The sequence below is a fragment of the Marmota marmota genome, unplaced genomic scaffold (genome assembly GCF_001458135.2).
Source record: "Marmota marmota marmota unplaced genomic scaffold, marMar, whole genome shotgun sequence".
NCBI classification, from domain to species: domain Eukaryota; kingdom Metazoa; phylum Chordata; class Mammalia; order Rodentia; family Sciuridae; genus Marmota; species Marmota marmota.
Window position 1 is genome coordinate 24,120,018 of NW_026000211.1, and position 25,641 is coordinate 24,145,658.

The following is a 25,641-nucleotide window of genomic DNA, read 5'->3' on the forward strand; positions in this document are numbered from 1 at the left end:
CTTCTCAGTACTTTCTTCCAGGGGGGTTCAAAACTTCCTTCCTGCCCTATTCACTCTCCATGGAAGGAGACAGAGTTTAGGAAGGATGTGCTGGAGAGTAATAATTGGCCTCTATCAGTCACCAGGTAAAATTCCTGTGTGGTTCTACAAGTAAAAAAAAAATAAGAAGCTACTTCATTAGGTTATGCTTCTATCCTACAGACTCTCTTAATAAAAGCTAAAATTAATCAAAAATTACAAATATGGGTAGTACTTTTTTAAAAATGGACTCATACTCCTGCTAGGCATATACAGCTTTCTACCAAAGTAAACCAAAATAGGGACTTTTTGACGTTTTGAACTAATAATTATTATTATTTCTTTTATCTACATGACATAGAACTGCTTCTCAAATAGAGTTTACAGAATCACCTGGAGGGGCTTATTGAAGTCACTGCATCCTGGACCACTCTATCCAGGAGGTCTAGAATGGGTTCATCATCCCCAGGGGGATTCTGAAGCAGGTGATTGTCCCTCACAATTAGTTCTAGGTGTTGGCTGACAACATGAGCTGAGAGAATTGTAAAAATTATATTCATTCCTAAATAGTTAATCCGCCGCCCTGTAGTGCCACTCTTTCAACAGAAAAAAACAATTACTCTGAGGAGTAACCACATAATTAGGAGGTTATAACTACATTGCAGAAGGAAGCATAGTGATAGAGAACAAAGGAATTTGTGGATTAATTAGCAATACAATACTGAACTTCATGCAATTACAGGCCAATTAGACAAGTACTTCAGATTGGTCACAAAACACTCCCTGATTTCTGAAGGTGAAGAAAATGCTTGGATTTAATGGAGTCAAACCTGAGATCTCACTTCTATTACTCAAAGGAGCACAATCACTCAGCAGGTTGCATCTGATGTAATAGGTTCTTGTATTTTTTTTCTTTGCAATATACTTACAATTCTCAAAAAGAAGTTTTAAAATTAAAAAAAACTTAAAATTTTATATGTGTACATATGTTTATCATTGATTTGTTAAGAAAAGTTCTATTGAGACTGAGAATTGAAATACAATTGTGACATAGCCTACAAGTGGCTTACACCATGGTGGAGGAGATGAAGGAAATCAAATTAAGGTCAGGGGCCATAATGGTGACACAGTACAGGGCATAAGTGAGGTCTTCAAGAAGGAGTCACCACAGAAAGGTCAGGGAGACATGCAGTTTGAACTCATTCCTGAAGACTTAACATTAGCCAGGTGAACTGGAAAAGAGAGACAAAAGAGCAACCAGTACACAGAGGTATGGATTCACACATCAGGTAATTTGGCTTGGCCAAATTAGGGAACACCTGCAGGCAGCTAATCTAGAGAGGAAAGCAAGAGCCAGTTCATACTTAAAACGTACACTTTATACTGAAGGCACTGTGAATTCACTTACGGAATTTTAGCAGACATACAGTAATATAGTTTGGTTAAAAAGAAAAGTCTAAGGAGGCATGAGGATGGGTGGGAGAAGACACAGAGAGGATCCACTTAGGAGATTCTTGCTCTGTGATTGATAGGGAAGATGGTGGGGATTTAAGAGGGTAGTGTAGGTGGTGACATGAGGGAGGGGAGGCATTCAGAGGTTGTGACATGGGGAGGGGAGGCATTCAGAGGTGCCTAAGTGCAAAACTGGTAATGCCAGGGACAGAGGAAAAGCAGATAAATAATCTAGAAATATCCAGATTGGTGATCACCTGGTGGGATAGATGGAGGTACCAGAAACCAAACTAGGAAATACAGGCAGAAAAGCAAATCACAGCTGATGAGTTCTGTTTGAGGCATATTGGATTCACATTTCCTAAAAGTTCACACCAGTTATTTGGTAGCTTACATATAAAGAAAATGTGGAGAGGAAAATATGGTTTGGGATAAAGATGACATACAAAATATTAATAAGAAGTATGGACAAACAATAGACACTGACTAATCAGAACCGGTGCCTTATCAGCTAGAAAGGATTCCAGTAATAAACACAGCCATAAAGATACACAGCAACTAATGCCACCTTGGCACTGTCAATCATCAGAGGGATGAGAGACCACAGGGAAACAGAAGGGAAGAAACCAAAGAACACCTACAATGGCATGGTGCAAAGGAAGAGTTTGTGGAGAAAAAGGATGAGAGGGATAGTCAGATTGGAGAATCAAGAAAGGTCCTGGGGAGCAGAAAGCTCCAGACAGAGCACGGTGACAGGCCATTAAGAGATTATCCTCCCAACCCTTTCCCAGGCTGAAATAGGGCTGGTCTAAGATGAGAGAGGCTGAAATGAAGGGCAATTCACCCTGAGGATATTTTCTACTCTCACACCAATCCTCACTGGGCAGCTGATCTGCCTGCTTGGACAAAACTAATCCCATTCACTTTCCATTTCCAATAAAAGACCCTCTGGTAACTCTCTGAGTTTATTAAGTTCATGTCGGTAAAATCTTTTCCCTATAACCTTTCTCCACTTTAGTTTTTTCTTCTGTACCTGAAGATTAAAGGCAAGTTCTCTGCCCTGGTGGAGCATGCCTCCTATCCCAGGGGAGGCTGAGGAAGGAGCACCTCAAGGTCAAGGCCAGCCTCAGCAATTTAGAGAGGCCCCAAGAAACTAAGCAAGACCCTGACTCTAAATAAAACATAAAAAGGGCTAGGGATGTGGTTCAATCCCTGGTACCAAAAAAAAAATAAATTAATTAAATAAAAATAAAAAATAAAACAAAACCCCCACAAGCTCTCCACACTTACTGCAAGTGTTTCTAAGATACCGAAAGCATTCTGCAGTTTCTTTGAGATTCAAAGGGAAAGGGAGGAAAGAAAATACGTCTGAGTGAATGCATTAATATCTAAGAGGAAAAAAGAATATAATGCCACAGAATTATTTGAGAGCGGGGACATTGATTTAATTTAGGGCTTTAGTGCAATTGTAAAGAATACCTATTGAATAACTTGAAAAGAAAGATTAGGTTTCTTGAAAGAAAGCCCATGAAGTTTTTTGAGCTAAAACGTGTTGTTATTCGAGATGCTATAAAATAATGCTACAATGATCTCTAATCACAATCATCAGGTTTTGATTCGCTTGAATGTCAGATCCCGCGCACCCTCCCCACCAACAGGGACCCGGACATGGGTGACCTGTCCACGTGCCGATGTATTACAAATCTTTAAAGCTCTGCTTCCCACCTCCTGAGCTTCAATGTACTACATCACCCTTGGACAAGCAGAGGCAGCCGCGTGCGGCAGTTTGGCACTGCCGGGAGCATGCTCAGTTGAATCCCGACCCACTTCTGCAGGTGTGAACTCCGGAGTGCGTGGGTTTATTTTGTCAAGGACAGAGAGAAAGAGAGAAACCGAGTTGTTTAAAGCCTCATCTCTTTTTAACAGCAATCCCTGACCTGACGGCAGAACCTACCCAGTCTGGCTGCAGAAGCCATCATACGCTTTAGTTTGCAAAATCCACCTCTCCGCATTTTCACAGCAACCTACCGCCAAGAGGGAGGCGCTGGAGTAAAAGGGCCGGTTTGGGGCGTGACCAAGAGGCGGGCAAAGAAGAGCCGGGAAGGAGGAGCCTGGTCCTCGCCCCCAAATTCACTTGCTCTCTCACGTCTTTAAAAAATAAAAATAAAGTCACCAACGCTGCAGGATCGTACAGGCAAGAAACTTCTATAGACGTGTAAAAAATTTAGAATTATTCTTAAAAAAAAAAAACAATTGTTCTTTTGAGAAGATATAGAAACCACAAATAGAAATAAGGAAGAAGCAAATGAAAAAAAATAAAAAATCCCTCGGAACCCCAACTCTCAGCAGTCACCAGTGGATGTCTGCCGTGTTTTCTTACAGCCTCTTCTGTGTGCAGGCTTTGCTATAAATACCGTTTATTAATAGACAGCGCACAGCCGGGAAGGCCTGAGAAGCTTCCGATTGCCAGGTGGCGGGACGGACTTGGAGGCTGGCTAGGTTTGGGAGTGTGTTCGTTGAACACCCTCTTCCCTTAGCGTCCACCATGGCACTCTAAGAATCTTAGCCTTTTCCGGGGTGTCCTTGAACACCAGTGAGTGCGACGCTCAAAAAAGTTGCTGTGGAAGCCCAGGTGGCGCCCTGCCCTCCGAAAATTACCAGTCACGCTGCTCAAGCACGACAGCGCCTAAAATAAGTGCCCTCCGCTGGGGTAAATAACCCCCGCCGTGCTGGTGCGGAGCCCTAGGGCCACTGAGCCCCGCCCAGAGGCTGCGCTCGCTGAATGAGGGACTCCGGGGCTCACAACAGCCTCTCCGTGGTCCCTGNTCAGAGAGCGGCGCAGCGGCAGCTTTCCAGCTGGCCATGGCGAGGGGTGCACGGCTACCACCTGAGTGGCGCAGCGGTGTCAGGTTAGCGGGAGCACCCGGAGTGCTAGAGCGGTGGGGCACGGGTGGGAGGGAGCCCCGCATCGGGTCAGCGGCCGAGCAGTCGCCGGAGCTGCGGAACTTTCGGGCGCCTGGTCTGGCAGAGCCGGAGGCGGAGACTGCTCGCTCCCTAAAGGCTCAGCGAGGTCCCAGCAGCCGGCTACTGAGGGTCTCAGGATGCTCGAGATCTGTTCGGGGCGGGGGCTGGCGGGCTGGGAACATCCTCTCCTAGGCTTCTGCTGTAACCTTCTGAGGGCAGGGAACGCGTTGTCCACTGTGCGCTGCCCAGGTCTCCTGGGGCAAGTGGACGCCGAGCAGAAACGGGGGACATCATCGGGCTCTGCATCACTCGGGTCACGGTGCCTCAGTTTACCCCGCACAGGGAGGAGAGTGTACTGGCTGTGGCACTGAAGGTGGTGCGTGCGGATTGTGCTTTAGGGGCCGAGAGGGCGCAGCGTCCTGGTGCTGCAGGAGTGCGGAAAACCGTGCGCGTGCCGCCGCCTCGCGACTGGAGCTCTCAGAGTTTGTCGCATTTGACACCACAGCAAGTTGACATCGAACTGCTTCATGGCCTAGAATGGGGAAACGTGCTTCCTTGGCTTAAAAAACTAAATATTAGCCAAACTGATTTACTGTGAACGTGAGCATTAACCTGCCTCCTCTAAAAAAAAATATTATGCTTGAAAGTCGTGAGGTTTATAAAGCAAATTAGCATGAAAAACAAAAGAATGCAGATCCATTATCTGTTCACGTTGTAGAAAATAATCTATTACAGTTCAATGTCATTGTTTTTAAAGACACTTGTTAAGTTTGGTTACTGTAGCAGTCTTTATTTTGCCTTATCTTGGCATTATATGAAAAACTTGGAAACCTAGCACTGCAGAACTGTAATGTTTTTTGAAGTTTTCTCACGTTTGTTTCTAGATGAAACACATTTTTTCCCAGTTACTACTATGCTAAACATAGTAAAATTGTTCAAGATGAAATACAAGATGGGAAAAGATTTCTTTTCAGGGGAGAGTAAGTTAGAACAATATAGTTTTGACGTTTTACTAATACAGAAAATGCAATTTGTAGACCCCACTGGGGCTTCTACAGTTGGTTCTTCCTAAAACCCCCACTGTTAGCCCTGTTGGTTCTAACCAGAGCAAGGTAAACAGTCTTTGTCCTACTGAGAACTAGTTTTACCTCTGCTTAAACCTAAATGCTCAAGCCTGTTTCCCTAAGTACTACTTAGTGGTTCAGTTGTTTATTTATTAAGCCTATTACAAATTTCTTGTTCACAGCCTTAATAGACCTTTAAAATGCATTGACATTTCATTGAGCTGTAAATAGCCTTTAAGGTGGGTTCTTGTTTATAATCTTGAGATGACTAGGACTCCGATTCCAGGTAATGTCTCCAAGTTGGCTGTATGTTATATTTATACATAAATGAGATGTAATAGCAGGAAAGACCTTGAATGCTTGGACAAGAGTAGCAAAATGATCACCATTTGCACAGACTAGACCATGGGTTCTCTACTTTAGCCAAGTGATGTTGATTATTCCTAAATGTATTTCCTGCTGCTTCTGTAGAAAAACTTACAAAACCCCAACACAAATATTGAATAATTCTGCTTCCCTTTTCTATGAAAATGCACCAAGGTTAAAATCTGCTATGATGTAACTTACCCTGTACATCAGTTTTTATATTCTCGGTCTGAATTCCCAAGTGGAAGAAGGGAGAGTCTCCCCTTAGCCTTGTGCTCCTCCTGCTCTGTAGGAATCAGCTGAACCTAATTTACCTTTTAGGAATGTGAAGTTTAATACAGATCCATAGGCCCACTACTGTATCTAAAAATCCTAAGTATTTTCTCAGTGCTAAGGGGGAAAAAAAAAATGAAGTCTAACCAAAAGCTTATTTGCATACTACCCTTGGCTTCAAAAATTCCGTGTGTTCTAACATAAAACTAATAAAATGAACAAAAGTTAGGTTAAAGAGAGGTTTAATTATTGCTAATGAAGACAAAATAACAAAGCAAACTTTGTGTTCAAGTTAAAAGACGGGTAATAATCTCTTCTTCTTTGTACTTAACTGTTGGGTTTTAAAGTTCAACTGCTAGGCACCTCATTTTTAGGTGACTTCCATGCGTTTGGATTTCTGTATTATTTGGTGTTAATATGCTTTCATAGCAAACCATTGACTTTTAAAATAGATCTTTTGTCCTTAATTTATTGAACTGCTTCTTTGGCTTGCAATTTATGTATTTGAGGCTACTTAAATTTTGCTTAATTTGGTTTTTTAATAATTTTTGTGTAAGAACTTCCAGATACTGAAATGTTAAATAAATATTGTAGCCAAATTATTTTTATCCTCTGACCAGCCCAGTGAGATTTGTTAGGCAGTGTTTTGTTTTTGATTCTTAATTCAGAAATCTTGTATATGATATCACTTCTCTGACTTGTCATTTGACCTAGCACTTGGGGTGCAAGTTACCTTTTCTAGCCAAATCCAGGGGGACACTTAAAACTTCTACAATATTTTGTAATCCACAGCAAATCACATTAAAGTTAGAAATAGACTTAGAATACAAATGGTTGATTTTTAAGTTTGCTGTAATACCTCTTTGGAATGGTTTAAATATTTAGGGGTTTGATTGATTATGTGATAATAAGCAATTCAGAGCTGTCAGAAGTAGTTTATAAGTCATACTCCCTAACAGAAGTTCTGCAGATATTTTATTGGTCTTGCCTCTACCTCCACTGAAGTTCTTTACCCATTAAAATATCACATTAATTTTTCTTCTCCACAAACTTTTATAGTTAGGCCTCTGAGGCTGCAAAATGAGTAAGACTGGGTGACTCATGATCTGATTCAGTGATATGCTTGAGGACAAATAAATTACAGTACCAGTGCTTCAGTCTGCATGCATGCAGGCCTGAGAAGGAGGAGAGGAGAGGGCCTCATAGAAGTGGTTACATTTCCACAGGATCTTAAGGAATGCCTGAGGACTGGGTCAGAGTCTTCAAGCACAGAAGTGGATCCTCTGGGCAGAAGGAACACAGTTATGGCAGGCAGAAAAATGACTCCCCGGGATGTCCACTCTGAGAGTTTGCAGATATGGTAAAGGATCTCAGGATGGGAAGGTTATTCTGGATCATCCAGCTGGGCCTACTGTAATCAGAAGTGTCCTTAGTGAAGGAGGGAAGCAGAAGCTAGTGTCACAGTACTGCCACGTGGGAAAGACTCGCCATCACTGGCTTTGAAGATGAGAAGGGGCTGCAAAATAAAGAATGAGGGCCTCCTCTAGGAGCTGGTGAAGACCAGAACGAGGATCCTTACCTTACCAACTCCTTGATTTTAGCCCATTAAGACTTGACAATAGGGAATGAAAGGAAGCAGGGGAGGGGGAAGACAGTGGAATGAACTTGACCGAACTTTCCTATGTACATGTATGAATATACCATGGTGAATCTCACTATCATGTACATCCACAAGAAATTAATTAGAAAAAATAACTATGGGTAAAAAGCAGATCAGTAGAGGGCAGGGAGCAGGGGGTGGGGGAAGGAAGGGGAAGGAGAGGTACTAGGGACTAAATTCAAACAAGATATATTCCATGCTTTTGTAATTTTGTCAAAATGAGACTACTGTCATATATAACAAAAAGAACCAATTTTTTTTTAAAAAAGACACATGTTAAACTTCTAAGCCTCATAACTGCAAGATCATAAATTAGTGTCATTTTAAGTCACTAAATTCGTGGTATTTGCCAAAGAAAGCAAACACAACCATATACAAAGAAAGATTTGGAAATGATGAAATAAGGGGCAGGGGCAGTATGAGAGGAGTAAAGTAGTCCTTTTGTGGTGATGAACTCAACCTCATATATGTGAGTTTGTATTTTATCCCATTATATGTAAATAATGACAAACCCATGAAGGATTTTTAAATAGCAATGCAAAATGGACAGGCTGCTGCCAGATTTGTTTTTCTAAAAAAGAATGTATGGCTAAACTCCAAATTTTACAGGCAGTCTGGTAAGGGGAGCCTAACCAGAGACAGTCAGTGGCAAATAGAGATCTGGAACCAGCCTATTATAATTCACATCTTTGAGATGATCTGAAATGATGTGTGGGAGTGTGTGTGTGTGTGTGTGTGTGTGTGTGTAATTAAAAGTTTTAAGAAGACTTTAACTCACAATTCCTAATAGAAGAAGGGCATAAAATTAAAACAGAAGGACCAAATCATATTTCAACCACAAATGGCCCCCAATTTAGAATGGTTGAATTTAGGATTTTTCAATTCAGAGTGAGTTATTGGAACTTGTCAGTTAGAGGGTCCTCAATACTTTGTTTTGGCTCATTGTCATCCTGGCCATAGTCATCTGTCCTGATGTCTACATCCATTGCCACGTGAGCAGGGAGCTGTGAAAGCTCAAATTTAACATAATTAACTTGAAAATGATGAGATTTCACACAGGCCCACTCTGACCAGTTGGTAATAGCTACTAGGTAGTCATGGGCTTGCCTTGGCTCAGCTGGAAGAACACCACAGTCAATTAGCCCTGTTTGCCTTGGGCTCTGTGTTTGGTGGGGGATGGGTGGCAGCTTTAAATACTAGATCATCTAATTTCCAAGCTTAAATATTGGAAATTTGGTCATTCTTCTGAAACATACACATTCAATCTCTTTTATGGACAAATCCTCAATATCTGCCCTCTAAACATTTAAAGTCTGCTTGAGTTGTTGTCTCTCTGTGTTGGGAAAATCTAAACTCAAGAAATCTTCTACATGGGCTGGGGATGTGGCTCAAGCGGTAGCGCGCTCGCCTGGCATGCGTGCGTCCCGGGTTCGATCCTCAGCACCACATACAAACAAAGATGTTGTGTCCGCCGATAACTAAAAAATAAATATTAAAAAAAAAAAAAGAAATCTTCTACTTTAATATTACAAGAGTAGCTCCAAATTGATACTGTAAGAAGAAAATTAGTACAGGAACACACAGTTTTCAGACAATGTGGTAAAGCAAGTGCTGGGCTAGCAATATCTCATACTGAAAACAATGGTAAAATTTGATTAAAATTTATCTTAATAAAAATAAAACTTATTTATATTGCACAACTTTCATTTGCATAAATTCATAAGATTTTTACCCAAGTGTTCTAGCTCAGTATAAATCTGTCAAACTAAAAAAAAAAAAAAAAAAGAACAGTCTACAAAGAATTATGATATTTATTTGGGAATAGCAGAACCTCATAATGGGAATACACGAGTCATAGACAATCATGTGCATATTCAGAGAGATTGAAGCAAGGGAAGGTTTTTAAGGGCAAAAATGAGGATTATGTCAGGTATTTTGCAACAGTAATCTTCATCACAGTGACTCAAGAGCAGCATCAGAGGTTAAACAGATAGCTGCTTGTAGAGTTATTGCATGTAAGTTGTGCTGGCCTCTATGCACACTGATGGCTCTGGCAGAGTCTTCTGTGATCATTACTATTAGGCAACCATGTGTAAGACCCCTTCTTTCATAACTTCCTAGCTTTTCACATATTTTGTTGTTGTTAAGGGTGACACAGTTACTCCATTATGACTCTTTCACATTTCCACAACAAACCATACTCTCGTTTTTTAATCTCCTCTGCTTTGATCTTTGAGATACTGAGCCCTTGACTATTCTGCGGTCTTTTTTCCTAGCCCTTTCTCTGAGGGTTCATCCTCTGCTTTCCCAGCATTCTACCCTGGTCTTGTTTTGTAGCCCACTGTGTTCTTTCTGGGTGATTAGTTTTCCCCAGGACTGCATCAGTCACCCATGCACTAATGTCTCCAACTGTGTGTTCAAACCAGCGTCTCTCAAGTCCATATTCCACCCATTCATAATTCACTGATTCATTCAACAAATGTTGATAGAACCCAAGATCTAACAATCTAATGAAAGACAGATGTGCAAAAAGACAGTTGCAGTGAAAATATGAATATATTCTGAAAATCAGTGACAAGAGAGTGTCCCGGCTGCCAGAGAAGTCCTGGAGGCTTCTGGCCAAGACTTAAAAACTAAGTAGGGGCTTGCCTGATGTGTAAGGTAAGGAAGGCAGCAGAAGAGGGATGGAGGTGCTTGGGAGCCACTAGGACTCAGTAAGGATACTGGGTAGGTGTGGGGAGGTGGGGGAGGGGAATCTGCAGAGGCAACATTAAAGGGGTGGTCAGACCATGAAGGATCAAGTGTGTCCTACATGATTAACGGAATGAATACGTGGAATATGTTTCAGAACTTTTTAGGATCAGCCTACTTTAGCAACAACATGGCATGTGGGTTGGATGCAGGCAAGGCTGGAGGCTAGTTAAGAAGGATGGTGGTGCCAGTTAGAGATGATGAGCACCAGGGGGAAACCAGGGACATCTTGGCCAGATAGTTAGAAGTGAGAATCACTAGAACTCGGTGACTGATTTACGCATGAGTCAAGGAAGGAAATGAGGCATTTTAAACAACTCTCACGTAATTAATTAGATTATCCGTATCAGGTGCTACAGAAATGCAGAAGACACCCGACTTGAGGAAGTGTGGGCTTAGGGAAGCTCTCAGGTGCTCTCCTACCCAGAGTAAGACTTTGTAGGTCCAGAGAGACCAATTTCTAGTATGTACATGTACCCCAAAGGAATTAAAGCAAGAAGGGGCAATAAAGCCCATCCCCAGAGTCATGCGCAGGGAGGTTGGAACCTTACATTGCCAAGCACAGACTTTGAAAGAAAAGCATAAAAGAAAGGAATTAATTCCCTTATAGTTTTCCAACCTCTAGATGGAAGCATTTGAAGCTTGCTGATGAGACTGAAAGAAAATTGATGTGGGGTGGACTTCTCTAATTGTAGATTGGAGAACAACTTACTTAAAGGATGGTCTGAAATTGACTCTGTAATCAGTGGGAAAGAGGAAAGTTTCTTGAATAGCTGTGTAAATATAATCTTAGCCCATTTCTTCTTTAGAGGACTTGAGTTTGCTGATGGTGGGAGGAAGAGGATAAAGGAAGGGTTTGCTCCTTGAGAAAATAAATAGGTTGGAGTAAATGCTCCAGAATTTTCCATTGATGGGGACCACCCAGTTCTGACAGCGCTGGAGGGTACAGGCTGGGGCTACTTCAGACTGTTCTCTTTGGCTCATTAAAGCAGTACATGATGGGACACATCTCTTCTAGCAGCTGCCCCCTTTATGTACATTCTTGAAATTACCAAGGGCTCTAAATTTGTAGCACTAAGGATCATGCCAATGAGACCAGCTAACACTTTTCTTCCCCAAAGGCAAGATTCCCCTGGAAAGGATAAGGTGGACAAATAATGACTAGTGAAAAAACATGCAAATGCATTTTCCCTGGTCTTTAGAGAGGAAGGTATATGAGTGAAGCCTGAGTTGGTTTTTGGCCACTGGTTTAACTCAGTACTTCCCTGGAGGTCTTGATAGCCTAGGATGACTATGGGTAGCTTAAACTTCCAGTGACCTTTGAGCATTTTTGCTTGTCAGCTGCTGTTTTAATCTCATTTTGCAAACTTGTCCTTTGCTACTAAACTCGGGCACCGGGTGCCTTGTCCTGCTACTGGCCAGGCTGACTTCCGCTCTTACCCAACTTTCCACCATTTTTCCTGGCAGCCCCAAATTGGGGGGGGAGGGTTTGGTCTTGTTTCTTCTTCAAGGTTTGGACAACCCTAGATTACTTGGTGTCCGAGTTTAGCTCTCATTAGACTTCCCAAAGGTAACCTTATTTTCTCCATTTCAAAAACACTTTTGAAGAGTTTAAAGTTAATTTCCAGAAAACATGTATTTACCAGTCCTTTGCCTTGCTGGGAGCTCAGCATTTCTCTGTGCACTTGTGTACCCAGAAGCTACTGAGGGCTTTTGATTCCCTCTTGAGTTTGTAGGGTACCTCATCTCTACCTCCACATTATGGCTACCCCCTCTTCTTTCACCAGTGTATTCCTAATACCCCCAAGTTCTCTAGATGTGCACACACAGCAGATGCAGTACATGAACCTCGCAAAAACATTAAGTGTCCTATAGTGTTTATTTCTTCCCTTACTTGTCTCAACTAAGCCATTACCCCTGCTGGGAAAACTGTCTTGTCTCCCTTATTCACCCTTCAGGACATGGCCACAGGGAACATTGTGACCTTTTCAGACTCTTTCTAAACTCTCCTATGAGTTCCTGTGGTGTTTTACCTAGTGCAGATTTATTGCTTTGTATGCAACTAAAATGTATGTCACTAAAATGCTGAACACCTTTAGGGTAAAGAACTTTTTTGAATCCCCACAGCAATTGGTACTAAACTGATAATAGTGACTTCATAAATACTTGGAATTCCATTTAATTGATATGTTTGGCTCCTAATTGTTTTATCACTCAAAGAAAGCTGACTGCCCAGCTGAGAAATCATTGGGAACATCTGTAAAGTATGCTCAGCCTAGCAGGGCCTTTCCCCATCAAAGCTGGGAGAAAAGCAAAGTTTCTTCCTGTATAAATTCCTTATGGAAATCAGTGAATCCCCATTTTAAGCTATGATCTGGTTTAAAACACGACTGTGATCTTGCTTAATTATGATAAATTTGCCATCTTATCACACTGAAAAACATGCAGCTGGTGGAAAAATGATTTTCAGATGTATACTACTGTCAGTTGGGTTATTCAGATTCAACCAAATTCTGAAAAGTATTGCTCTTACGTATATAATTTTAAAATAACAATTACCTGGACATGATGATAATTTAGACAGTTTAGCATTTAGTTTGCCCAAGCTGGGGCGTGCACTCACTGATCACTGTGTAGGGATTACAAGAGCCGTGGGTTCTTCAAGGGGATCCAGGCATGGGCCAGCAGCTTGGCCCTGCTTTTTTTTTTTTAATTAATTAATTTATTCTAATTTGTTATACATGACAGCAGAATGCATTTCAATTCATTGTACACATATAGTGCACAATTTTTCTTGTCCCTGGTTGTACACAAAGTAGAGTCACACCATTCATGTCTTCATACATGTACTTAGGGTAATGATGTCCATCCCATTCCGTCTTTCTTACCCTCATGCCCCCTCCCTTCCCCTCGCCTTATCTAAAGTTCCTCCATTCCTCCCATGCTCCCCGCCCAATCCCCATTATGGGTCAGCACCCTTATATCAGAGAAAACATTCAGCATTTGTTTTTTTTGGGATTGGCTTACTTCATTTATCATAATATTCTCCAACTCCATCCATTTACCTGCAAATGCCATGATTTTATTCTCTTTTAATGCAGAGTAGTATTCCATTGTGTATATATACCACATTTTCTTTATCCATTCATCTGCTGAAGGGCATCTAGGTTGGTTCCACAATTTATCTATTGTGAATTGTGCTGCTATAAACTCCTCAAATTATTTCATGAAATAGAAAAAGAGGGAACACTTCCAGACTCATTCTATGAGGCCAATATCACCCGATTCCAAAACTAGACAAAGAGACTTCAAAGAAAGAAAACTTCAGACCAATATCTCTAATGAACGTAAGTACAAAACTTCTTAATAAAATTCTGGCAAGTTGAATACAAAAACATATCAAAAAAAAATTGTGCACCACAATCAAGTGGGGTTCATCCCAGGGATGCAAAGTTGGTTCAATATTCAAAAATCAATGAATGTAATTCATCACATTAATAGACTAAAGAACCATATGATCATCTCAATAGATGCAAATAAAAAAAGCATTCAACAAAATACAGCACCCCTTCAAGTTCAAAACACTAGAAAAACTAGAGATAACAGGAACATATCTCAACATTGTAAAAGCTATCTATGCTAAGCTTGTTGCAAGGCCAAAATCACAGAGGCCTGCCCTTATCTTAGAGTGCAGCGAGGGGATAACACCTAAGTGTGACAGTGTTTTATACACCATAAATGCTAGGTGCCCATAAAGGAAATTATTGTCATGCTCTTAATACGAATTCAAACATGTGGAGTTTGAATGGCAGGATCTCCTCTGATCTGTTTTTCACTGAGATCCAGTTCTCACTGAACATCATTAAAATTGCTTCCCATGTGGGACCCAGAGGAATGCTGGTTTTGCAGTTCCGCTTTGTGATAATGAGCTGGTAAACAGGGAAAGAGAAAAAGCTATTAAACTGCCCTCTCCAGTTATTGAGCACTCTTTTTTTATTTTATTTTTTTTTTCCTCTGGTACAAAATTTAATTTATTTAAAACATAAATTTATAGCTTCATCCCCATAAATCAACATAAATACTACTAATGTGGTATTTAAAAAAATAAAAACCAATAAGAAAAAAATCTGATGATGAAAAAAATACAAAAGTTTAAGATAGAACCCGACCCTGAATTTATAGGACCTGAGATTATGCAAGTTGGGTGCAAGTTCAGCAAGGTAAAATATTGTCTCATTTGGAATTTCTTTTTTTTTTTTTTTAATTTTTTATTGTTGGTTGTTCAAAACATTACAAATTTCTTGACATATCATATTCCACACTTTGATTCAAGTGGGTTATGAACTCCTACCTTCACCCCATACACAGATTGCAGAATCACATCAGTTACACATCCATTGATTTACATATTGCCGTACTAGTGTTGAAAGAAGAAACCATAGTTGATCCAGCTCCTATGCTGTGAATCTGAATGAATAGCTTTAATCAAACAACCAAAGAACAGGGAGAGAGGGATGCTTCGACATTTTGAAATGTAAATTAAGAGCCTATGTGTCAGGCATAGAGAATGACCCTCATCAGCTTGACTCATCTTTCCACTGCCACCTCCTTCCACATCACCTTGAACCTCTGCCACCAGCAGGGCCACCTTCATAGTGCACCAGCCTCATAAGTTTCACTGAAAGGAAAAGATACTTTTCTGAAGACCTACTTTTAAGACATCTTAATTTATATTTTAAAGTTAGTTCTGTGGTGAAGATTAGACATATACGTAAAACTTATAAGAAATTGATAGAATTTGCAGAAAATTCAAGGTCTAGATGACCAGTAAATCAGCAGTAGTTCTGATTTTTTAAAGTAATAAATCTAATCTCAGCTGGGAGCCCAGTGGCATGTTCTTGATTCTGGCTGCCTCTTGGAACACAGGATATGTTCCTATTAGAAGTTACAGTGTCCTGATTGGATGCTATTAATACTGTTCTTCTCCTAATGAGTTCCAGAGCTTTATTATGGGCTGTCACACTGCAAAATAATCAGCCACCCTTTGTAAGATCCTGTGGGAAACTGCACTCCAAGTTCCAGGCCAATGAGTTACCTTTGCCCAGCTGTGTGTGTACACAAAGGCTCTTTTACTATCAAGACCTTAAGAATTAACAAAGTATCCAGAAGCAGCCAAAAAAAAAAAAAAAAAAAAAAAGTAAACTTTACAGTTGCTTCAGGCCCTGCATCATATTTAGGAAAGTGCATTGAGAATGTTGCTTTCTGATTTATAGACACTGTGCTTTGCAGGCTGCATGGGGAACATGGGTTCACCTCCATCCAGGCATAGTGCTGGTCAGCCTGGACTCATGGACAGGAAGCTAGGAGTCAGTGCTTCAGTAAAATACCCCCTGACCTATGGGATCCTCCAATGATTTTTCCAGGCCCTGAGAAGTGTCCTGATTCACTGATATATGTAGGCTTCCAGATACTCATAATCTCCTTCCTGGCTTCACTCTTAATATAGGAGCTTATATACTAAATATATCACAAACTTCTTGGGAAATGGGCTTGAGATCTAATTTAAAACATTAAGTGAAAATGGGCAGAAGTAGTGTTATAGTTTAGCAGAGGACATAAGAAATTACTGGGACTAGAAGGAAATTTTAATTCTCCCTATGTACATATTCCAGATATGTTCAAAGGACACAATTTTTTTTCAAGGGGGAAATGCAGATAATAATATTCTCATGGTAGAGAGAGGCAGAGAAAATCAGAAAACAGAGGTGCTTCTGAACCACTTTAGGTTCAATATGGAATATGGCAAGAATTTTGTCAGAGGTTAAAAAAAAATGCTAAAACAGAAGCCAAGTTTTAAAAAAAATCTACATCATAACCTGCTTGGGGGATTGAATTGGCTTGAAGGCACCATTGGCCTGTGTATCCATCCTGTTTGTAGTCAGTGCCTAGGTTTGGTTTATTCCCTATCATCAGATATCTGTAGAAGTGTATTTTGGTCAGTTAAGGATTTTCATTAATTGAGCCCCAATTTTTTTATCCCATTTATTTGGAAGGAGAATTTATGGAAGTTAAAGATGTGCTAAAACACCAGTAAGCTCTTCTAAAATATATATGTATGCTGGGCACAGTGGCACACGCCTGTAATCCCAGTGGCTAGGAAGGCTAAAGCAGGCAGATCATGAGTTCAAAGCCAGCCTCAGCAAAAGCCAGGCACTAAGCAACTCAGTGAGACCCTGTCTCCAAATAAAATACAAATAGGGCTGGGGATGTGACTAGTGGTTGAGTGCCCCTGAGTTTAATCCCTGGTACTCCCCCCACCAAATAAAATAAAATATTCATGTATGATTGGAATACCTTTCATCACTCTGGAACAACTTAAAAATTGCCTTTCTAGAACTAAGAGATTTTAACATACTCCCAAGCCTGTCTAGGCATGAGCAGTCACAGACTTTTTATTCTGGTTATAAGCCACTAAATTAATTGCATGACCTGGGGAAATCACTTACCTTCTCTGGATCTCCATTTCACATATAAAGAAAAGACATCCAAGTTTTTGAAAAGACATACAAGTTTTTCCAGGTCATGTGTTTCCAGGTCTAGTAATTATAGAGGAAAACTTTTAATAGAATATTTTTCTCTTCCTCCTAATAAAGTTTTCTGATTTTTCTTCTCTATAAAAGACTGTAGTAACAGATCCCTTGAGCATGTCCCTTTCTGAGGAACAATCTTAACTTCCATTTGCTTTTAGTTGGATACCCAACAATAGCTCACCTCCTTATTAAAGTGATTTTTTTTAAAATGATTGTATGACCCTGGATAACTTAAGCCTTATATGTCTAAGACATTTATTTTGTATCATTCTTATCTTTTAATCAGAACAATATACCATGTGGGGAAAAAAAATGATAAAGATCCAAGAATGATTTCCTAACATGCACAATTAAAGTATCAAAAAGGTGGCATCTGGGTCTGTAGTTCATTTATTAGTTTGAAAAACAGTAATTTAAAACTTCATTTTTTTTGAAAAATATAAACTTTTGTGTATCAAAACAACTAACATAGTATCAAACTCTCTATAGGCTGTTAATATTAGTGTAGTTGGTAGAGTACTGAGACCCTATGATTTTCCCTGGCCATCTGGTAAATCTTCACAGCAGCCCAGCAAGTTGGGGTATGTATTTTATTCTACCCAACAAGTGGCTGGAAATTATCCTAACTCTGCACAATTAATAAGTAAATGGCATACCAACAATGCCAGGAGGTTGCTCCTTGGTCTCTTTTTCTTCCTATGTTTAGAGTACTCAATAACATAGACCCTGAAATTTCTCATGATGTGCTTCCATATAGCCCTCATTTTGTGACAGTTCAACCATGTGAGTGTCACTACTGCTATTTGTCCTTGCAACATCCTCCATCAGGCAGGTTTTCAGAAAGAGGACACCAGTGAAGTGAACGTGGATGTGAGGGGACCAGGCTGGAGCTACTGTGGACCCTGCATGGTCACTGCTAGCACTGAGGCCTTCTCTCAAGTGTGGAGCCAGTAGATGGTGCTGCCCAAGGGGGTTGTAGTTGAATGGTGACATTCACATATTCATGTGCATTCCACTAATAGCCCCAGGCTTTGGTTTTTGGCAAATGAGACATTCCTAAGAGAATTATAGGTATAATTCCAGACACTGCTGCTTGGGAGGTCTGATGTAAATCCTGTATATTCTAACTCCTGGGTCTCTTTTTCTTTCTTTCCTCTTCCCCTCTACTTTTAGTTCTGGGTCCTGCTTGCTATTTCTCTTCTTCTCTTCTTTCTTTCTTTCTTTCTTTCTTTCATTGGGAATTGAACCCAAGGGTGTTTTATTATTTCTTTGTTTGCTGAGGCTGACCTCAAACTTATAATCCTCCTGTCTCAGCCTCCATAGTCACTGAGATTACAGGAGTACACCACACCTGACTCTCTTCTTTCCTTCCTATAGCAATTTCCTAGCATTGTCAGCCGCACTGACCTTCACAGGGTGTTGTATCTAAGCGGAACTAGACATATCTCAGCCTCCTTGCAAAGCCTGTGCGTGAAACACGTGCATGTGACATCCATCATTATCTCCACCAGCCTACTTCCTCCTCTATTCTCCCACACACCATTGAGTGATGCCTAATGATACACTTCTCTAGTTGCACCAGCTTCTCCCTAATCACCATTTCTTTGAATATACTGTTCCTCTTTGGGGGCAACTTCTCTCTCTCAGCCCATTTGGTGACTCCTTTATAATTAAAGTGTCAATTCTAAAAGGTTTTCCTGGCTCTTCCAGACTACTTTGGTCTCTCCACTATGCTCCAGTGGATCCTAGACACCCCTCTGATGAGGCAGATGTCTCACCATCCTATAATTGTTGACTAGATTTTCAGATGACCAGGGCTGAGGACTGGTTTACCTTGTGCTTTTGATCCCTGGGGTGTGCCTGGCACAAAGCCCTTTCTCATTTGGTGTGTGTTGATTTTGATTGAATTGATCCCCTTTCTGTGCTTCTAGAAGGGACCTAAAAGCAGTGCACTTCCTTCCTACCATCTTAAGACCAGTGATGATACCAACATTGAAATAAAACAGGATCAGGTCCTTGTTCCCTTGGTGCTGAGATTGAACAACCTAGAAAGGCCATGGCAAGAGCAACAAGTTTTAGTTAAAGGATAGAACAGAGAGAGGAGAGAGACAGAGACAGAGACTCCTCCACAGAAGAGGGGGTCCAAAGCTGGTACCCGAGGGAGTGGGAGTATCCTGCCCCTTTTATCCTTTCTTTCCATGCCCTCTCCTCCTATCTTGCCTACCTGGCCAAAAGGTGGGAAAGGAGCCTTCCAGGGGTACCTCTCCATATCTGCCCAGGAAGGGAGGAAGGGAGCCACACAGGAAGTACTTCATTAACAACTCCTTATTGGGAGGAATAATTCCCTGGAGGCAGGTAACCTTGGCAACAGGTTAGAGGCGGAAGTTCTCTGGAGGTATTGGCATTTTATTTCCTTTTGAACCAGCCCCCATCTTCCTGACCCAGTCATTCATTGTCTATGTGGACCATCTGTCCTTTTGCCCAACCCCTTAATCTGACTTGGATATTTGTAGGATCAGAGCCATTGGGAATCTCTGTACCCAAATAAACTGGAACATGTCAAAGAAAGGAAGAAAGGACAGAGGACCTGTCTTCCTATAATACGACTGGGCATCCAGAGAAAACATAACTAGATTTGTGCCGCCCCTGGGGTTATTCATTGAAATTCCACAAATGTCTTGGCCTTTGACTCTGATTTCCTTAGTCCATATTCAGAAATCACCTTAACAACCTAAAATTTTAGTATATGTTGGTCTTGAAAGAGAGACAGAGACAGAGACTCCTCTGTCTGTTAATTGAGACAGAATGAGCCAGTAAGAATTTTGGTGTTACAATTTTTTTCTCTGAAATGATTCAAATAATTTTTAATTTTAAAAGATCTGTGTGGATATTTGTAGTGAATTGTGCCATATGAGAAAGAAATTTGAAGTTAGCTATTAGTCATGACTTTGTATTTTAATGCCTCTAATTCCTGTGAGGTTGCGTGCGTTCCCTCCTTTCTTCCTCAGTGGAAACCTATCAAGAAGTGTCTTTAAGCCAAAGGCCATTTTTGTGTTTGAGCATCGTTCATGCACAGAAAATCCTGGTGACTCTCAATATGTTGTGACAAAATCCAGTTGTGTAACTGTATAAGTTATTCATCATAGTGGATGGGGAGATGCCAGCATTAACACTGCCAAGAAAAAACAATAATGTATATTCATGTAGTTCAGAACACTTGTAAACAAGAAGCCCTTTCTCTACCAACTCCAGAAATGCATGGGCAGTGGATTATAGGTAGAGAAGCAAGAAATAAGACTCAAGCTTTTCATTAACCGTCTTTAGGTAAAATAAAGCTGTGGGGAGATAAGGAAGAGGTAAAATTAAAGAAGCAACATTGTGGTGTTTGCTGAATATTATCTCTTTGCCCGGTTTGTAGAAAATATTCTCTGAAAGTCTTCCCAAAGCCCATGAGCGAACACATCAAGCTTAACAATCTGTCCATTGTAGCTCTTGCTAAACCTCGCTTTGCAATCTGTGGTCTTTGTTCTTGAATTTTGAAGGAGTGAGATTTAAGCAGCTGGATCACAGTACTCAAGGTTTTCTCTTGGGGGATGAACCAGTGTTAGAGTGCTATTAACTTTATACCGTGCTGTCTGTTGTAAGATCCCAGACTGAAAGGCTAAAATAAGGTCACCTGTAGAATATTCCCCAATATCCAGAGTCACACCGTGTCCTATGTTCTTCAGGCAATGCTTTGTAATTCACTCTAAGCAGTTGCCACTGGAGTCCACTTAAGTGTGGCATTGTGTAGCACGTGTGGCAATGTCATTTGGGTGCCTCCCATTGAGGAAACCCTGCAGAACTGTATGAGAGTTTCCGCCAGCCAGGGGCTCTCCTTGAAGGTGAGAAGATGTTTCCTCAACATTAAACGTAAGTGCAATATCACTTGCAGGGAGGATTATCAGAAGTTCGGGACACTCTACAGATGCCATGTTGCAGGGTGGGGGTGGGGGGACACCAGAAGGATGGAGGGACCCTCTATGAGCCCTGGACTTGTAGTAGGGGGGGAAGGTGATGGATACTGGGTAGGCCTTCAACAACCTAATTGTCCCTAATTATCTCCCAGGTATCCAGTGTCCCTTCCACCTGCTCATCCCCAAACCCACTCCTGGAGATTAGGCTGAAATGTTCTGTCTCTCTACCCCTGGCTGGATCATGAGTGGATGTGGCCTATGAGTTACTGAGCTCTGTAGCATTCCCCAGCCCCTAAGTCCCTGGCAGGGTGCCCAGCACATAACAAATGCTTTTTTTTTTTTTTTTTTTTTTTTTTTTGAATCACAACTGAAAGGGTATGGTACATGATACAGTGAATTCTTACTAAAACTATTAATTCATTTATGGTAGTCAATTCAATGCTTTATTTTAAAAAATAGATATTCACAGTTTTTAGAGTTAAAAATGCTTCAATACAGTCTGTAAATTGTGCATCATTTTCTATCCCTTAGTAACTTTAAAATGGTACAGGATGGGAGTAAGAATGGAGAAGAGAGGGGAAACCATTTCCCACATTAAAATGAGCACATCTCTGTCTCTGTACCTCTTGAGGATTCTAAGAAACTAGTTTCCACTTCTGAATAGTCAATATTCCAGCCCAAAGTGCCTACTGACATTATTAAAATATCGTAGCACAGCAGTAACCCCTTCTTTTTATTCTTGCTAGCACACTGTATTTTAAAGTAAAACACCAAAACTTGAAAATAGCTCTTGACTTATACATTTTAAAATTCAGTTTGATCTTGCATTTGTTACATTCTCCCTAATGGTGAAAAAAAAAATGTGTATTAATTCCACGTATTTGCTAGGACCTATCTCCTACGTGTCTTGTCTCTGATTCTCTTTCCCTCAGCTCGAGGTACTTAGTCAGGCATCTTCTCTGGCCTAGGCATCAGGAGTCAAAGAGAAGTGACCCCAGCTCTTGCCTTCAGGATACTCACTGTAATTTGAGGGACAGCTCACACTTTTTCAGACTTGAGTCCCTGCAAAGGACCCTGTGCTGGATATCTGTAATGACTTCTGGGGGTGGGACAATAGTCAAGAAAGTATCAAACAAAACCCAAACAAGGTATGTCTTTTAAATGACATAACTTAAAAATAGACTGAAGAAGCCCAGTTCCGGTAAAGGATGCTTTGTACATGCTGCTAATAATTCTTGTTTATCAAGCCAAGCAGTAAGTATTTGATGTACATTTGATCACGAATCTTTATCATTATCCTGTGCTTGGTTAAGTACTTAACCAAAATACACACAGCCAATCAAAGTGGTTAGGACCCCAATCCTGGCCCTTTCTGTCTAAAACCTGGGGCTGTGCTCTTGATGACTCTTCTATATTGAATACATCAGCTTACAGCCGCCTGATAAAAGGAAACCACAAGTTCAGCCAAGTAAAGAAATACATTTCCAGAGTCACAGCAGTATCTGGGGTGCAACCGCAGCTTGTGCTATCTCCCTCTGCCAGGGTTTCTGCTGGTAGGGAGATGTGCTGGTCACTAAGGCACTCAGGCAGTGAAGTCAGGAGGGGAGTATGGAAATCCACCCACCAAGGAAACTCTCTTCTACTGAAAAATTATGCAGTCTAAAGCTAATTTATTACCACCAGGGATTGCATACCAAATGGAATCGTCCTTTCTGCCCTTGGATAGATCTGTGTTCATTCAGCAAGTTCACGGAACATCCTGTGTGTTGGGAGCAAGGTCATGTAGTTTTGGCATGAGGATGGACATACACATCAGCAGAATGTAATAATGAGTTTAGGGACAGACCTGCCCATCCATGGTGGTTTCTGACAAGAAGACAACATAGTCCATTGAGGAAAGAAGAATCTTTTGCACAGATGGTCCTGAAACAACTGGATATCCATATGGGGAGAAAATGAAACTTAACTCTTTGGGAGAATACTCAAAAATAACAGCACTGGACCCATAGGAACACTGAAACTGGGATGGGGCGCCAGGGGACTTTTAGTGGTGATAGGAATGTTCTGCATCTTGTTGATGGTGGTAGGTACATGGATGTGTAAATTTGTCAAGATTCATTAAAATGCATGCCTAAAATAGGCATCTTTATTATACATAAATTATACCACAGTCAAGTTGATTTTTAAAAAGAAATAATACCCTGTAACTCCCTGGCATAGAATTTCCCAGTGATCATTGAATAACATCCAAACTCCTTACTCTGGCCTACGGAGTCTCAGGTGATCTAGGTCTGTCCACTTCTCCAGCCCATCCTGCAGTGCTCCTTCCCTTGCTTGCTTCACCTGGGTATTTGCTTTGATTGTTCTTCTCAAAGCACTCCTCACCCCAGTCTTAGTATCACTGGTCCTGGCTCAGGGGCCACCTCCTCAGGAGAGTCCTCTCTGACTGCCTCACTCAGCACTGAGCACATTGTGGTGTGTTTTTCAAAGTGTGCATCACTAACTGAAATCCTTGTTGACACGTGTACTTCATCTGTCGTCTGTTTCAAGGTCTTTCTTGTCTTCTCTTGTCTCCTCAGGACCCAAAATATTGATATTCAGTAAATATTTTTGAATTGATAAAAAGCAAAGAAATTCAGATTTTATAATGCAGGCACTGTGGCCAATTTTACCACGGTAAAAAAATCCAGGTAATAGATTGGTACCTCCAGCAGTGGTTATAGGGACCAGATGGGAAGCAAGAAAAACTGAAGGTGGGCAGATTATGTGGAAGGCTGGCACATGGTTTCCCGTGAGAAGATGGGGAGACCTGAACTGAGGCTTACCACCACACAGTTTTTGATAAGAGGAGATGGCAATGATGGAACAAATCCAAGAAGTATTTAGAGAGTGAAATCAACAATGTGTGATTCAGTGTTCTGGGAGCATACAATGGAGGAATTGAGGATATACCCAGACACGGCACAAATGGTGGTCCCTAAAACTAAAAATAGACATCCGAGAAACGTGGCATGTTTTGTAGATGATGAGTTCAGTTTTGCTGGGTGAAATTGTCAGTAAGACATCCAGGGTCCAGGTAAAGACAACCAATGGGAAATTGTCACATCAATCTAAAATCAGAAAGAGGACTGAGAACGTGGACTTGGGCATTGTTAGGTTGTGAGTGGAGCAAAGGCTTGGGATGGGAACTTGGAAAGGGCTGTGGGTAAACACAGAAGAGGCCAGTGAAACTCTGGAGGTAATGAGAGCAATCCGGAAGGTGAGTGAGGAAGCCTGGGAGAGTTTTGAGAAAGAATGGTTAACAGTTTCAATTGCCTCAAATATTTGGTAAGGAGAGGATGAGAACTTGGTAACTAGGAGTGACAGGTAGCCCTGAACAAGAGCTGTTGAAGGAAAAAGCAGATAAAATTCTGAAAACGGTAGTTTGAGGAGTAGTGAATGGCAGGTGAGGGATTTAACATAAGGCACAGGATGCTTTCCAAAAGGTAGGAAGACGGAAGAGGGAATTCATGCCTGCACGTTTTAGTACAGAAGAAAGGGGGTGTTGGTTTGTTTTGAAAAAGTAGGAATACCACTGTGCCGAGATGGTTGATTGGCAAGCTGAAGATGCCCATGCCAGTAAGGAAGCAGGACACTGAGCAGGCTGAGCACTGGCAAGCAGACTGCCAGATGTCACTGAGCCCGGTGAGGTCGGAGATCATTCCTTCATTTTGGAAATAATTACTTGGTTTTACGGATCTCTCCAGTGTGTTCCAGCCTCTGGGATGTAGGAGCTAGGATAACAGGTTTGATCAAAGTCATGGACTGACAGAGTACATGTGGCATGAGGACAGGAACTGAGGATTTGGGGGATTGTAGTCTATATGATTTGAGTCTGGACTGAGACAGAAACAAAGCTTACAGATCAGGAGGGGGCAAAGAGACAGAGACTGAGAAAAACAGAAGTGCTAGAAAGCATCAGGCACACCTGTTAATTCCTGCTACAGGAGGCTGAGGCAGGACAATCACAAGTTCAACGCCAGCATGAGCAACTTAGGGAAACCCTGCCTCAAAATAAAAATAAAAAAGGCTGGGGATGTAGCTCAAAGATAGAGCACCCCTGGCCCAGTACCAAAACGAAACAAACAAACACAACAAAACCTGGAAAGCCTAGGGAGGGGAGTAAGATCTGGAAGGATGGCCAATTGCAGTTAAAAGATGATTTATTTAGAACTTCATAATTACTTGGAACTTCAGAACTCAGAATTTGTAGACTAGGTGTGGCTGCAGAATTAGTGATTGGAATGGAGAATTGAGTAGGTGAAGGTTAGCTCTTTGACATGGAAGCGTAGCCACCCAAAGTGCCACCCCACACATCCTGATGATGCCCCCTGCCTCAAGGAGGCAGATGAGTATTGAAACCAGGGGATTGTGTGTGTGTGTGTGTGTGTGTGTGTGTGTGTGTATGTGTGTGTGAGAGAGAGAGAGAGAGAGAGAGAGGGAGGGAGGCAGAGAGTTCACATGTGCAGGGGAAATTGCATGAGGTGCAGGGAAGGAATGTCCTGGAA

At 41.3% G+C, this 25,641-nt stretch overlaps 1 protein-coding gene across 1 annotated transcript in view; it reads left to right on the plus strand.

The window, feature by feature from the left end:
* Positions 1-4,277: 4,277 nt before the first annotated feature.
* Positions 4,278-25,641, plus strand: part of Mfap3l (microfibril associated protein 3 like) — a 41,510-nt gene continuing 20,146 nt past the window's right edge. The window contains exon 1 of the mRNA XM_015486216.2: positions 4,278-4,379. The gene's annotated coding sequence lies outside the window, so the exon portion shown is untranslated. The remainder of the gene's footprint in view (positions 4,380-25,641) is intronic.